The sequence below is a fragment of the Coregonus lavaretus genome, assembly GCF_964263955.1.
Source record: "Coregonus lavaretus genome assembly, chromosome: 17".
NCBI classification, from domain to species: Eukaryota; Metazoa; Chordata; class Actinopteri; order Salmoniformes; family Salmonidae; genus Coregonus; species Coregonus lavaretus.
Window position 1 is genome coordinate 25,183,515 of NC_140004.1, and position 16,299 is coordinate 25,199,813.

Sequence of the window (16,299 nt, forward strand, 5' to 3'; positions counted from 1 at the left end):
CTAGGAGACTGAATCCTCGCCAGGCTCGTTGGACTATGTTCCTGGCCCGGTTTGTGTTTAAGATCACATACATCCCGGGGTCCCAGAACGGGAAGGCAGATGCTCTGTCCCGGCGGTATGACGCAGAGGAGAGGTCAGTTGAGTCCACGCCCATACTACCGGAGTCTTGTCTGGTTGCTCCGGTGGTGTGGGAGGTTGATGGTGAGATCGAGCGGGCGTTACGCACCGACCCGAGTCCTCCTCAGTGTCCTGTGGGTCGGACGTACGTTCCGCTCGAGATACGCGATCGCCTCATTTGTTGGGCTCATACGTCCCCCTCCTCTGGCCATCCGGGTATCGGCCGGACAGTGCACTGCCTTAGCACGAAGTACTGGTGGCCAACGTTAGCTAGGGATGTGAGGATTTATGTCTCCTCCTGTTCGGTGTGTGCCCAGTGTAAGGCGCCCAGACATTTGCCCAGGGGTAAGTTACAACCCCTGCCTATTCCACAACGACCCTGGTCCCACCTCTCGGTGGATTTTGTTACCGACCTTCCCCCCTCACAGGGGAATACTACCATCCTGGTCGTTGTGGATAGGTTCTCGAAGGCCTGTCGTCTCCTTCCCATGCCGGGTCTACCCACTGCCCTACAGACCGCTGAGGCTCTGTTCACCCATGTCTTCCGGCATTACGGGGTACCCGAGGATATAGTGTCTGACCGAGGCCCCCAGTTCACCTCTAGAGTGTGGAGGGCATTTATGGAACGGTTGGGGGTGTCGGTAAGCCTTACCTCGGGTTACCACCCGGAGAGTAATGGGCAGGTTGAACGTGTCAACCAGGATGTGGGTAGGTTTCTGAGGTCATACTGTCAGGGCCGGCCGGAGGAGTGGGCGAGATATGTGCCCTGGGCCGAGATGGCACAGAACTCTCTTCGCCACTCCTCCACCCAACTAACCCCGTTTCAGTGTGTGTTGGGGTACCAGCCGGTGCTGGCACCATGGCATGAGAGCCAGATCGAGGCCCCCGCTGTGGATGAGTGGGTAAGGCGCTCGGAGGAGACGTGGGACGCTGCACACGTCCATCTGCAGCGTGCCATACGTCGACAGAAGACGAGCGCCGACCTACACCGCAGTGAGGGGCCAGTGTACGCACCTGGAGATCGAGTCTGGCTCTCAACCAGAAACCTGCCCCTCCGCCTGCCCTGCCGGAAGCTGGGTCGGCGGTTTGTGGGGCCGTTTAAAGTCCTGAGGAGATTGAACGAGGTGAGTTATAGGTTAGAACTACCTGTTGACTACAATAATATTAACCCCTCGTTCCATGTGTCTCTTCTCAGGCCGGTGGTAGCTGGTCCACTCCAGGACTTTGAGATTGAGGAGACTCCTCCGCCCCCGTTGGACATCGAGGGGGCTCCGGCGTACACCGTGAGGTCCATCCTGGATTCTAGACGCCGGATGGGGGGTCTTCAATATCTCGTGGAGTGGGAGGGGTACGGTCCGGAGGAGCGGTGCTGGGTGCCAAGGAGGGACGTGTTAGACCAGTCCCTACTGACCGATTTCCATCGGGGTCATCCTGCGCGCCCTGCTCCGCGTCGTCCGGGTCGTCCTCGAGCTCCGGGTCGGCGCACGGCTGGAGCCGCGCGTCAAGGGGGGGGTACTGTCACGGTTTCGGCCGAGGCTGCTCCTCTTCCTTGTTCGGGCGGACTTCGGCGGTCGTCGTCTCCGGAGTACTAGCTGCCACCGTTCGATGTTTCTTGTTCTTTTGGTTTTGTCTGTTCATAACACCTGTCCCTTATTTGTGTCTTGATTGTTCCCCTTATTTAGTTTGTTTGTTTGGGTCAGGTGTTATGCGTGATTGTTTTTGTCAGCCTGCCACTTCAAGTTTGTTCTCTCGTTGTGTTGTATTACGAGAGCTCGCACTGTGTGCGCTTTTTCCTTGTTTTTTCGCACTGTGTATTTCGTGCGTAATTGTTCGCGCCACCCGGTTGGGTTGGCGACTTATACTTGTGTTTGGACTTAGTAAAGTTCTGTTGACGTCCTCCTGGTTTCCTGCGCCTGATTCCTATCATCCACCTACACCAGTCTGACATTATTAGGCTACAGATGAAATATATGTTGATGACCTTCACAGGGTGGTGAAAGTGCAAGGTGATGAGCTTGACGCTCCTTTCCAATAAAAATCGAGGGTCTTATTCGGCTGTTTGACAAATACAAATAATTTTGCTCTTTTGTCCATATTAATCTCATAACGTAGGGTATACCCGCACTGTATCTGCGAGCTGTTGGCTATAGCGCACATGCCAATACCAGAGTGGGCACACTCACTATATAATGCAACATTTGTTTGTGAGAAAACCATCAGTAGAGTGAAAAATGCGATGGAAACCAATTTAACTTGTATTTTTTATTCGGTACATGGGAATTTAACTGCAAAAAGGTATTTTTATGTGCACTACATCATCACGCACAGCCTTTTCTCTGCAACAAGTCAATTTGATGGAAACACACCTCTAGTGGCAAAATGCACATATTGTTTTTATGCTGATTTTTGAATATTTGCATGAAAATCTGTTGCCAATTGGATGGAAGCCTAGCTAATTCGACCAGAGAAATCCTTTCCTATGTGTTAATAATAGTAACTGTTAAATACTTATTATAGGAGGCAGTAATGGTTATGGTAAAGCCCACTTTTAGAAATGTGAATAGCCTTTTACTGTGATAAGAGCGTCTGCTAAATGACTTAAATGTAAATGTACTGCAGTGGGGTAAATCAGGGTCACACAGAGTGATTCTTGGTAGTCTTAAACAAATCTACTTTCAAACAAAAGCATACACCTCAAACACATGGTTATGGGCTTAAAAAAAAGAAGACACCTATACCATGTCAGATATAGTTAAAATGCATCCCAATATTACACTTTATATACATCACAGAAGACTGAAATACAACAAAACAGTTTGACTTAGAAACACCGGATTTTGTTCAAATATTTTTGTTAATTATGAAATTAAGAAAAATATTAATAACATTCCACACATGGGGCCAAAGAGGGCGTTTTTGGTCATTGACTGCAGGAAAGGGCTACAGTTCCCTTGCGAAGGCTTGATTTCAGGTCGTCGACCCTAAGAGGAATCCATTGCTCTTCATCTTGTGTAACAGACCGTATTGATCTTGTACTCCTGATTCTAGCTATGTGCACGTTTGGTTGTTTTTAACTTGCCCTCACATAGCAGTGAATTAAAGTGTGCACATATTTGCTTTGAATCAATATCCACAACATTAACCTCCCGAAAATCATTTGGGTCAATTTCTAATGTCTTCATTTGGATGAGGATTATTTCAATAAATGTTTAGCACGTTATCTGTTGGAATGGATCCCTGTAGACGTAGCTAGTTTCCACTGGGATGGATCCCTGTAGACGTAGCTAGTTTCCACTGGGATGGGTCCCTGTAGACGTAGCTAGTTTCCACTGGGATGGATCCCTGTAGACGTAGCTAGTTTCCACTGGGATGGGTCCCTGTAGACGTAGCTAGTTTCCACTGGGATGGGTCCCTGTAGATGTAGCTAGTTTCCACTGGGATGGGTCCCTGTAGACGTAGCTAGTTTCCACTGTGATGGGTCCCTGTAGACGTAGCTAGTTTCCACTGGGATGGGTCCCTGTAGACGTAGCTAGTTTCCACTGGGATGGATCCCTGTAGACGTAGCTAGTTTCCACTGGGATGGATCCCTGTAGACGTAGCTAGTTTCCACTGGGATGGATCCCTGTAGACGTAGCTAGTTTCCACTGGGATGGATCCCTGTAGACGTAGCTAGTTTCCACTGGGATGGGTCCCTGTAGACGTAGCTAGTTTCCACTGGGATGGATCCCTGTAGACGTAGCTAGTTTCCACTGGAATGGATCCCTGTAGACGTAGCTAGTTTCCACTGGGATGGATCCCTGTAGACGTAGCTAGTTTCCACTGGGATGGATCCCTGTAGACGTAGCTAGTTTCCACTGGGATGGGTCCCTGTAGACGTAGCTAGTTTCCACTGGGATGGATCCCTGTAGACGTAGCTAGTTTCCACTGGGATGGATCCCTGTAGACGTAGCTAGTTTCCACTGGGATGGATCCCTGTAGACGTAGCTAGTTTCCACTGGGATGGATCCCTGTAGACGTAGCTAGTTTCCACTGGGATGGATCCCTGTAGACGTAGCTAGTTTCCACTGGGATGGATCCCTGTAGACGTAGCTAGTTTCCACTGGGATGGATCCCTGTAGACGTAGCTAGTTTCCACTGGGATGGATCCCTGTAGACGTAGCTAGTTTCCACTGGGATGGGTCCCTGTAGACGTAGCTAGTTTCCACTGGGATGGATCCCTGTAGACGTAGCTAGTTTCCACTGGGATGGGTCCCTGTAGACGTAGCTAGTTTCCACTGTGATGGGTCCCTGTAGACGTAGATAGTTTCCACTGGGATGGGTCCCTGTAGACGTAGCTAGTTTCCACTGGGATGGGTCCCTGTAGACGTAGCTAGTTTCCACTGGGATGGGTCCCTGTAGACGTAGCTAGTTTCCACTGTGATGGGTCCCTGTAGACGTAGCTAGTTTCCACTGGGATGGATCCCTGTAGACGTAGCTAGTTTCCACTGGGATGGGTCCCTGTAGACGTAGCTAGTTTCCACTGTGATGGATCCCTGTAGACGTAGCTAGTTTCCACTGGGATGGGTCCCTGTAGACGTAGCTAGTTTCCACTGGGATGGGTCCCTGTAGACGTAGCTAGTTTCCACTGGGATGGGTCCCTGTAGACGTAGCTAGTTTCCACTGGGATGGGTCCCTGTAGACGTAGCTAGTTTCCACTGGGATGGGTCCCTGTAGACGTAGCTAGTTTCCACTGGGATGGGTCCCTGTAGACGTAGCTAGTTTCCACTGGGATGGGTCCCTGTAGACGTAGCTAGTTTCCACTGGGATGGGTCCCTGTAGACGTAGCTAGTTTCCACTGGGATGGGTCCCTGTAGACGTAGCTAGTTTCCACTGGGATGGGTCCCTGTAGACGTAGCTAGTTTCCACTGGGATGGGTCCCTGTAGACGTAGCTAGTTTCCACTGGGATGGGTCCCTGTAGACGTAGCTAGTTTCCACTGGGATGGGTCCCTGTAGACGTAGCTAGTTTCCACTGGGATGGGTCCCTGTAGACGTAGCTAGTTTCCACTGGGATGGGTCCCTGTAGACGTAGCTAGTTTCCACTGGGATGGGTCCCTGTAGACGTAGCTAGTTTCCACTGGGATGGGTCCCTGTAGACGTAGCTAGTTTCCACTGGGATGGATCCCTGTAGACGTAGCTAGTTTCCACTGGGATGGGTCCCTGTAGACGTAGCTAGTTTCCACTGGGATGGGTCCCTGTAGACGTAGCTAGTTTCCACTGGGATGGGTCCCTGTAGACGTAGCTAGTTTCCACTGGGATGGATCCCTGTAGACGTAGCTAGTTTCCACTGTGATGGGTCCCTGTAGACGTAGCTAGTTTCCACTGGGATGGGTCCCTGTAGACGTAGCTAGTTTCCACTGGGATGGGTCCCTGTAGACGTAGCTAGTTTCCACTGGGATGGATCCCTGTAGACGTAGCTAGTTTCCACTGGGATGGGTCCCTGTAGACGTAGCTAGTTTCCACTGGGATGGGTCCCTGTAGACGTAGCTAGTTTCCACTGTGATGGGTCCCTGTAGACGTAGCTAGTTTCCACTGTGATGGGTCCCTGTAGACGTAGCTAGTTTCCACTGTGATGGGTCCCTGTAGACGTAGCTAGTTTCCACTGTGATGGGTCCCTGTAGACGTAGCTAGTTTCCACTGTGATGGATCCCTGTAGACGTAGCTAGTTTCCACTGGGATGGATCCCTGTAGACGTAGCTAGTTTCCACTGTGATGGGTCCCTGTAGACGTAGCTAGTTTCCACTGGGATGGGTCCCTGTAGACGTAGCTAGTTTCCACTGTGATGGGTCCCTGTAGACGTAGCTAGTTTCCACTGGGATGGGTCCCTGTAGACGTAGCTAGTTTCCACTGTGATGGGTCCCTGTAGACGTAGCTAGTTTCCACTGGGATGGGTCCCTGTAGACGTAGCTAGTTTCCACTGGGATGGGTCCCTGTAGACGTAGCTAGTTTCCACTGGGATGGGTCCCTGTAGACGTAGCTAGTTTCCACTGTGATGGGTCCCTGTAGACGTAGCTAGTTTCCACTGGGATGGGTCCCTGTAGACGTAGCTAGTTTCCACTGGGATGGGTCCCTGTAGACGTAGCTAGTTTCCACTGGGATGGGTCCCTGTAGACGTAGCTAGTTTCCACTGGGATGGGTCCCTGTAGACGTAGCTAGTTTCCACTGTGATGGGTCCCTGTAGACGTAGCTAGTTTCCACTGGGATGGGTCCCTGTAGACGTAGCTAGTTTCCACTGGGATGGGTCCCTGTAGACGTAGCTAGTTTCCACTGGGATGGGTCCCTGTAGACGTAGCTAGTTTCCACTGGGATGGGTCCCTGTAGACGTAGCTAGTTTCCACTGGGATGGGTCCCTGTAGACGTAGCTAGTTTCCACTGGGATGGATCCCTGTAGACGTAGCTAGTTTCCACTGGGATGGGTCCCTGTAGACGTAGCTAGTTTCCACTGGGATGGGTCCCTGTAGACGTAGCTAGTTTCCACTGGGATGGGTCCCTGTAGACGTAGCTAGTTTCCACTGGGATGGATCCCTGTAGACGTAGCTAGTTTCCACTGTGAGAACATACAGAATGTGTCTGTGTAGCAGCACAGTGTAACCTAACATCCGTCTGTCTCTGTCCTCTGGTGCAATAAAACTGGAGGCATTTTCATGGGTCTTTACGGATTTAGTCTGTCTGGACAGTTTGACAATAAAGCATTCAGATATCATTTTTATCAATTTGTATCTGAATGCCCTTCTTTAACCACCACGTCTCTAAGGGACTGTTTAACCACCACGTCTCTAAGGGACTGTTTAACCACCACGTCTCTAAGGGACTGTTTAACCACCTGTCTGAATCTTATTCCTTTCTTTCTTCCTCTCTCAACTTTTTTCTCACTTACTTTCCCCTATAAATACGATTTATTTAGGTGATAGTTATGAACACGCAGCGTGACAGTACTTGCTTTTTGTGCATGGTTTTATCTCCTCCTCCTGCCTCTGTGTGTTGCCTCTGTGTCGTTCTGAGTTACTGTAGGTCTGTGTTGACACGTCCCTACTCCCTGTGCCAGCTAGCCTCGTTAGCCTCTCACTGTAATTTTAATGGAGGGGAACATCACCCGCCCCTCTCAGCAGAGCCCCCGGGAACATGCAGGGAGCAGGGCTTTTGGAAAGGAACATTAAACAATTGGCCCCAAAAAATGGAAATGGCAACCATTATTTGGACAGTGTCAGGGGGTCGAATTCCTCCCGTCTCCCAGATGCATACTCAGTAGCAGCCAAACGACCCTGTTACGTCATCAGTATGTACTATTGGAGATGTAAATAGTGTCCGTTTTAAAGATTGTTTCTCATAATCACAGAATCTGTATCTCCTTTACCTGTGGATATCATGGTCACCAGCAGCAGTGCATGTCAGGGTGAAGATTCTAGTTAACAGACATACTGGGCCCCACCACCACCATCACCCCCTGTGTGTTCTGGACCTTTCCACAATGGTGGTTCTTTCTTAGACTCATTTAAAAGTGTCCCAGAGAGCCCTGATTTTAGAGGACGGGGGATCCCTGCATCTGAATTACACAGATCAATAGCATGACAAGCCATCTATACAGGCTCATCTCCACTACGTCTGGTCCTAAGCGTGCCCTTTCTGGTAGCCAAAACATATACATCCCCCACAGGCACTCACTGAGCCAGCTATAGCTACAGGCAGAATCTACCTAGATGCTGATTTAATACATTCTCATAATTACAGCCACACATCTGTATTGTCTTTAAAGCAACACACACACACAAACACACACACACACCACACACACACACACACACACACACACACACACACACACACACACACACACACACACACACACACACACACACACACACACACACACACACACACACACACACACACACACACACACACACACACACACACACACACACACACACACACACACACACACACACACACACACACACACACACACACACACACACACACACACACACACACACACACACACACACACACACACACACACACACACACCCTCCAGTCCCTTCACTTCCCTGTCACAGGCGTCTCCCTGGTGGCTGGTAGTGTCCCTCCAGACCCCCTGTCAGGGAGCCCCTTCAGGCAGGGGACAGGCAGTGAGTGGAGACAGAGACAGGGCCCAGCAGCTCCACTGCACACAACAGCACAGGCTGGACCAGTTGGAGCAGCTGGCACAGGAGTGGGGGATATCTCTTCCCAGGAGGCAATGAGGGGAGGAGAATGACACAGACATACAGAGGGAGAGGGTGCAACTGTCTGGAATATCAAATACTCACTGACAGGTACTGCTTGTAAGAAACAGAGAGAGAGAAATCTATTCAGAGTCAGGGTGGTATAAAAAGTCAGAAGATCTTTTGTGATGTATGAGGTTTTGGGCAGGTGGTCTCATGTGAACCAGGAAGACCCACGACTCAAATACAGACAGGAAGTGAACCTTGAGTGGTAGATTAGATGACCGGATTGTGTTGTGTCACCTCTGGCTGTGTTGGGCTGTGCGGGGCTGCGTTGGGTTGGTTGTCGTGGCTTGAACCCTAACACTCAGAACAGGCTTGGGTTGTTTTCTCAGGGAGAGCGCACAGAGGGGGCAGTCGGAAACGGAGCGCAGCAGAGAAATGCTTTGACAGGAAATGGGAATGGACTGCAAATGGGCTAATGTGGGAGAAGGACAGGGGAATTTAGGAGGGGGGGCTCACATCGCTCAAAATGGTGGCTGGGGCCGGGCATTGCATTACTGGGAGAGAGGGAGCGAGAGGAAAGCCGCTTCCCATTTGTCTGGCCACTAATAGGTTTCACCTTTGGTAGAGCAGCATGGAGATTAAGTGGGGGGCACTTGATTTATTTTAGAGAGTATTTGAGATAGTGAGTGTGGGTTATGTGTACATGGATGTGTGTGTGTCTGCAGGCGTGCATGTGTGTGTGTGAGAGTACGTGTGTGTCAGAGGCCAGAGTCAGAGGCCAGTTAGCAGTGGTGTTTAGGAACAGGGGCTGTTTTCTTTGGTTGCATGCTGGTGGGTAGGGGTGAGAGAGTGGGTGTGGGTGTGGGTGTGTGGGATGGATCTGTTTGTTTGTTTGTCTGTTAGCAATCTGGAGAGAATTTATTTCCCAGAAAGGACTCGGATTTCCCTGATATTCCCCCATCCTCCACATTGTACTCCCCCTCACCACCTCAAACTGCCTCAAAGCACAACATTCACATATACCCCTACTTACCCCTACAACATAAGTATTGAAATACAGAGGGAAGTATTCGATGTGCATGCCTGCTACAGTGTGGTCATAGTGTAGTCAGAACAACTTGCTATAAAGGTGCATTTGAGGCAGCTTGCATATTTCTGTAATATCTAATAACCATTTGAGCAACACATGTCTGCAAATGCATTCCTCTGATATTATTTTTGTAGAAAACAAACAAAACAATTCAGATGTTTTATGGTGTGTGTTTTATGGTGTGTGTGTCCTGATGAATCCGTCAGGGCTAAGGGCAGGGGGTGATGTGCTGACAGCCTCCCAGCATGCAGAGCGCCCAACAGTCCCCCTTTCCTCTCTTTTGTTACGTCACTTTTCTCCTTCCCTCCCTCTCTCTCCCGCTCCTCTCCTCAGCTCCACACATTTGCTGTGGATTAGCTACGGACAGTAAATTACAGCACCCTGGACCTCTGAGTGATTCCATACCCATCTCTTCACATGTTCCACCTCTCCCTCCCACCTTCCCTCCCTCATGTGCCATTTTCCAGTCCTACCCTCAGTCTGTCTGTCTGTCTGTCTGTCTGTCTGTCTGTCTGTCTGTCTGTCTGTCTGTCTGTCTGTCTGTCTGTCTGTCTGTCTGTCTGCGTCTCTTCATTTTGATCAGTTTTTTTTCCCCTTTCTATCTGTTATTTCCGTCCTGGTTCCTAGATTCCCTCAACCCTGTCAGAATTATCTTCTCCTGTCTGTCTGTCGCTCTCTCTTTTTCATTTTACTTCACTCCTTCGTTCGTTCTTCTATGGTGTCACGCTACACAGCATTCTCTCTTTTACACGTCCACCTCCTGTCCCCCCCCCACTCCTTTATACAAGCAGGTCCCTCTTGTCTTGCCTTCACAGGTTTCTTTAGCTAGCTGCCTCTCTCTATTCCTCCCTCCTATCCATCTCTCTCACCCTCTCTCTCTCCCACCCTCTCCTCCTCCCCCTCTGCTTCCCTCTCTCTCTGGAAACAGATGTTGTTTGTCAGATCTTATCATTACTGGCTAATTAAGAAGACATCTCTTCTCATTCTGTTGTTGCTTCTCTCCTCTCTCCTTCTCTCTAGCGTCCATCCCTCTGTCTTTATTCCTCTCTGAGGAAGGTTTGGGAGGTGCTGTGGTATGTGGGTATATTTAGTACTACAAAGGTGATTATCGGCTGATAATAGCCTATACATTTTGACAGTATTAGTAAGGAGGACTCAGTATCCAGGAATAATTGTTATGTGTAGAGGGAGCACATGACACATATCTGTGGTACATTTGTGCATTTTGACATTTGTTTGACACAATATAGTATGTGCCCATATTGCTGTTCTGTAGAAGCTTTATGTTATATTTGGGGTTTATTCATGCTGCTGCAGTTAGAGCTGCCAGTTTTGTGTCACCGGTGTAGTGTGGGGATTGTAAAGGTCCGTACTGGTGTATATGAGACCTGTCCATGCACAATGGGCTGCTCAAGAAATCCACTGTGACAGTGTGGAGAGGGTATTTTAAATCTTCATCCCATAAGACTCACAAAGCATGCTGGGAAAGGTCAGGCCACTGATGGAGGTATATTCCCTATTCTGACTCATGTTCTCTCCTGCCTGGATCTCTGTGTATTTGTCTGCCAGTCTGTCCATCCATAGATCCATATACCTATTACTCTCTCTCTCTCTAGCCTTCATTATTATGCCAAGTGTTGGACACTGGAACATAACTTTCAACTATTTCAAAGATTAGAGTAATACCATCATGCCAGCAGTGATATTGTAAAGTAATTTTAAGATCAAGGAGATGCATTGTTCAAAACGTACACGTTCACACTTCTCAGGAGGGTCCATGAGCCCACATCCCTGTCTCTCTATAACCTCCCCCCTATCCCCCCTCTCCTCTCACCCCTCACCCCTCTCACCTCACAGCCCCGCCTCAGCTGAGGCACTTTTGCGGTGGTAAGCCGGGTGGTTTTACAGCACTACCAAGCTCTATAAATCAGCACTAGTGGTTTAAATGTTTGGCTTTGACACAGTTCTCATGTTTAGAGACGGGGTGGGCTGGGGCCGGGGCCGGGGCCGGGGCTGGGGCCGCAGGGGTGAGGCTGGACTGGGCTGAAATGGAGAACGGGCCATGGGGGCACATCCAATCCAGCAGTCAAACTTTAAGAAACAGAGTCCTCATTCCCCATGCTCCGTTTCAGTCTGTGTGGCACATCGCCAATTAATCTAGCTGCTATTTTTGATACCACAGGTCAATCTGAGTCCTTCCCTCCACCACTGATCTAGTGTACCCATCTCATGTCAGTCAGTGTATGGTTGTTAGTGCATAGGGCGGTGGGTGTTGGTATGCCTGACTGTCAACCCATAAAGACAGGTTTAATCCCTGGATCAAAACAGGCGTCAATGAGAGATTTACAGGGTCCAGATTATAGATTATGACAGGGTGGGATTAGGAAAGGTGGGGGTTGCTGGAAATTTGAGAGGACAGAGGTGCAAAGCTGTGTACCCAATAAAACTAAACAAAAATAAGGGAAACCCCTGCTAAAACAAGTTGCTAAGGGTTACTTAAATGTTGTTGTTGTTGTTGATTACTTTAAAAAATGATGCAGTTGGACAGAGGGAGGGTTAGTGAGAGGGGGTGAGAGTTATATGAAGTATGTTAAGTAAAGGTGAGTGCAAAACTAAGTATTATTTCTGTAGTAAAATATGAGGGAGCGGGTTAGTAGGCTGGTGTGAAATGTCCCGTGGTGGTATGCGACAGAGGGGGTATCAGTTCGTGGAGGGTTCTCTGTGCCCCATTAGCAGAGTCAAAGGTCGGGTGCCCCGGGTGTTAACCCTGGTGACCAGTCTAGCTTCCAGTCTGCCATGGGACCCTGGGATCCAGGGGTATTTATTACCTCCTCCCTAGTCCCCCTCCTCACCCCTCCCCAACTCTCCCCATGGAGAAAGAAAATCCTCCCCCATCCCTCACCACAACCCACTCCATGTATTATTTGGATGCATATCCATACATTGATGCATGACGATCCATCTGTAGATTTCTGCATCAGTGTGAAATATTCTTAGGTCAACTCTGGCCTATGCAGAACTCAGCCAATAGCCAGGAGCCATGAACCTTGCTTGACCCAATACATGCATATTTTATGCCTACATTTTAAATTGTGTTTACATGCATTTGATTTTCTATTCGAATGTATGCGTTCATTATAGTTTGTTTGTGTGTATGTAATGTTTGTGTGCTTGCATGTGGCATGTGAACATGTGAGCGTGTGTGTGCGTGTGTGTGTATGAGTTACTGTTCTCAGTGTGTGGCAGAAGAAGGTCCTCAGCATGTCAGTATGTTTTAATGCCTCACATCTGGTTTCCTAATTTTCCTCCCCTAAACCCCCCCACTATGTCAGGACACTGTTTTGTTTTTCCAGGATGGGGGGCGATGGGGAGGATGTCTGACATCAACATTCCCCCCTCTCTCCCTCTCGTTCTCTTTTTGTCTCTCCCTCTCTTCTTCTCTCTCACTCTTTCAACCTTGTCTTTCCCCACCACCTATCCACACCTTTCCTCTCTACTTCCTTCAGTCCCTCCGCCTGTCGTCTAAATACTGATAGAAGGAAGATCATGCTCCTGACCTGTCACTCCATCCCTGTTGTCTCTCCTTCCTTCCTTCCTTCCTTCCTTCCTTCCTTCCTTCCTTCCTTCCTTCCTTCCTTCCTTCCTTCCTTCCTTCCTTCCTTCCTTCCTTCCTTCCTTCCTTCCTTCCTTCCTTCCTTCCTTCCTTCCTTCCTTCCTTCCTTCCTTCCTTCCTTCCTCTTCCTACCAGAGACTCTCCCACCCTGCCAGACTAAATATCTCAATTTTAGTCCTTTCTCTCTGTCTTTCATAGTTCAAATCCCTCCCAAGTCTTTTATTGAAATATGATTATGTCATCATTAATGCAGCTGTCTGAAACCAGAGGACTAGTCTCACATGAGAAGGACTGATGTCCCACAGGAAGACAAGGCTGCAGGAACTGGTCTAGTTGTGTGGCAGCTTCATATGACCTCTATGAAGCCTGTAATAAATCTATGTATCATAGCGTAAAGATCTATTGACACTAATACAGCTTTGTGTCTAATCAGCATAGATAGAGAGTGATGTGTTGTGTCTCTGTGACATGGCAGTTCATGTCAGTAGTAATTAAGGTTGATAAATGCCAATAAAAGTTATTGTTAGGGGTCCTGTGCAGCTTTTGTTCTAGCAGTATGATTAAGGCCATATGTAAAGGCTTAGCTACGTGTAACAGATGCCTCAGATAGGACTGACTAAGGCTGAACGTGGTCTGACGGCAAGTCAATGCATAGGTGAACATGTAGGAATAAAACAATTACAGACTTAAGTTTGTAACTTTGCTGTTACTGCAGTGTCATGACTTACTCTTTATTTTTTTTGAACTCGTTTTAGTTAAGCAAGTTGTCACCCTGCGGATTGCTTGCCCCACACTGTGAGGCCTGTGTTTAGTCTTGGGAACTGAAGCAGATGCAGACAAAGGGGATCTGGAGGCCTTGACAGAGATACAGAGGGGAAGACTAAGGGGGAAAAGACTCCCCATGGAGCCAGTGTGGAAATTGATCCCAAGGCTTAAGACTTGGGCCTACCTTTTGTTTGTGTTTCCTAGTCAGGGTCTCTGAGGAGGGTAGTGGGGAACACCAGTTGGAGGGGTTATAGCTTGATGACAACTGCACAACTCCTAAAATATTAAACTGGCATCTCAACTAGTTACAAAAAGTTACCCCTTTCCGAAAAAAAATAATTTCCAAATTAAATAGTGATCGAATGGAAAATATGATCGAATGGAAAATAAATTCCAGTGACTGTGTATGTTTATGGAATAACCACTTTGAGTATGAGAGGCAGAGCTGCTAAAACATACCTCTGAGTCTAATCTACAGTGTAGCTAATAGAGTTCTCCTTTGAAAGTGGACCTTCCTCCGCTCACACAGTTTCCTTCTGACATCCAGATCAATGTTTTCCAAGTCCTCCTCCTCTTTAGCCTATGGGTGGGAAGGTGTGTGGGCGTATTACATTACCAAAACAAAAACAAACAACGCCGATATTAAACTTTTGCGACCACAATAGAGGTGAAAAACAGAGGGTCCTCGACTTCTTATTAATTATGCAAGATTAGTCTAATTATAATTCAGCAAATGAATGTGTGGCAGAAGGTGCGAGGCGATGAGGCTGGGAGATTTGCATGTTAAGTGAGCAGGGGGAAGTGGCTAATGCATGCTAATATATGCACCAACGTCTCGCTTTAATTTCAGCATTTGCAGCTGTGTGCGTCCGAACTGAGGGGAGTGAAAAGTTGACTGAATGTGGTTTGGGGGGACAGAGGTGGTGGTGGTGGTGGTGGTGGTGGTGGTGTTACACAAATAAACACAGTGAGGGAATGATGGGTGAAAGTCAGAAGAAGGAGCAACCAATGCACACTGACCAATGGGGATGTCGGCATAGAACATGTCCTAACTCACAGAGGGTCGTCGCTACATGTCCAGTGTGTCCTTAATCCCTTCTGTGATGTCACCAATGTGACTGGTTGAAGTGAGCGGTCATTGCTGGCTGGGTGCACTTGAAGTGGCCAGAGAACCAAAGAGCAGGTGGCCGGGCAGGGAGAGGAGGGTGTCTGGGACAGAGCAGGGCCATGGCCACAGTCATTTAGCCCAACAAAGGAGCCCGCGGTAATGTTGTCATAATTACTTTGCAAAGTCTCTTTATGGGAGTTCCCACATGAATTTGAAGCAAATTAATATAATGTTCCCCATCATATATCAGGGTAGACGTCACATACTGAAGGATCCTGAAGTGCACTGTTTAAAAGAAGTGGAAAACAGCAGAACATAATCCAATATATCCCTCATCAGCAGATATGAAGCCAACTGGATTCAAACACTGAGCATAACACACTGTAACATATCATATAAATCATGACAGCATGATAGATACTGTACAGAGAGAGGAGAGAGAGAGAGGGAAGGGAGGGAGGGGGAGTGAGGGTGCGAAAGATGGAGAGAGGGAGGGAGAGAGAGAAGGGAGGGAGGGGGAGTGAGGGAGGGAGAGAGAGATGGGGATTGGGATAGAAAGAGGAGGAAGTGGTTAGAGGGAGGGAGAGGCTATGTGACCTTTTGTACACATCCACCCGGAGCCCAACTGTAGTGGAGCGGAGAGGTTGGAGGTCCGAGCTCTCACTGATAAATCATAATCACCCTCCGCCAACAACAATATTGATTGTCCTCCACTGAAATAGCTCAAATCAAGAAATATTGGACACTGTTTTGGAAGCAAGCGATCGTTCTGAGCAAGGGCCTGTTCACAAGGGAGGAGGGGAGGAGGTGATGGAAGAAGAGAGCGAAAGCAGCTGAGAGAGGGAAGGAGAGATTACTATTGAATGGGAGGGTCCTGGGCTGCGGAGCCAATACGAAGTCCCTCTCCAAACAAACTCTATCCATTAACATGACTTATATTTGCAGTGTGCACAAAGTGGGTGGGATTGGATAGCTAGCTGACCAGCTCCTGCTTCTCTCTCTCCCCATCATTTCTCCTCATCAATGTTGTTATTTGTTTAATTTCAGCGTTGGGTGTGTCAGTGAAATTGAGGCCAAATTTGTGGCTAAAATGACAAAGCATCTGATCCACGGACACACATATACCAGTTGTCCTGATCTCACCATGTCCCATTTCACTCCCATTCTCTTTTTCTCTTCAGACCATTTCTTAACTCCCTCTCCCCTGCCTCCTCTCCATCTCCCTGCCTCCTCTCCCTCTCCCCTGCCTCCTCTCCATCTCCCCTGCCTCCTCTCCATCTCCCCTGCCTCCTCTCCATCTCCCCTGCCTATACCCTTTTTATCCCCCCCCACCTCTCCTCTCTCTCTCTCTCTCTCTCT

General features: G+C 48.6%; 1 protein-coding gene across 1 annotated transcript in view; it reads left to right on the plus strand.

Annotated features, from left to right (window-relative positions):
- The window catches only part of LOC311144347 (transcription factor COE2-like), a gene marked incomplete at both ends in the record, with an annotated part of 35,834 nt that overhangs the window by 15,792 nt on the left and 3,743 nt on the right, over window positions 1–16,299 (plus strand). The gene's annotated exons all lie outside the window — the stretch shown is intronic.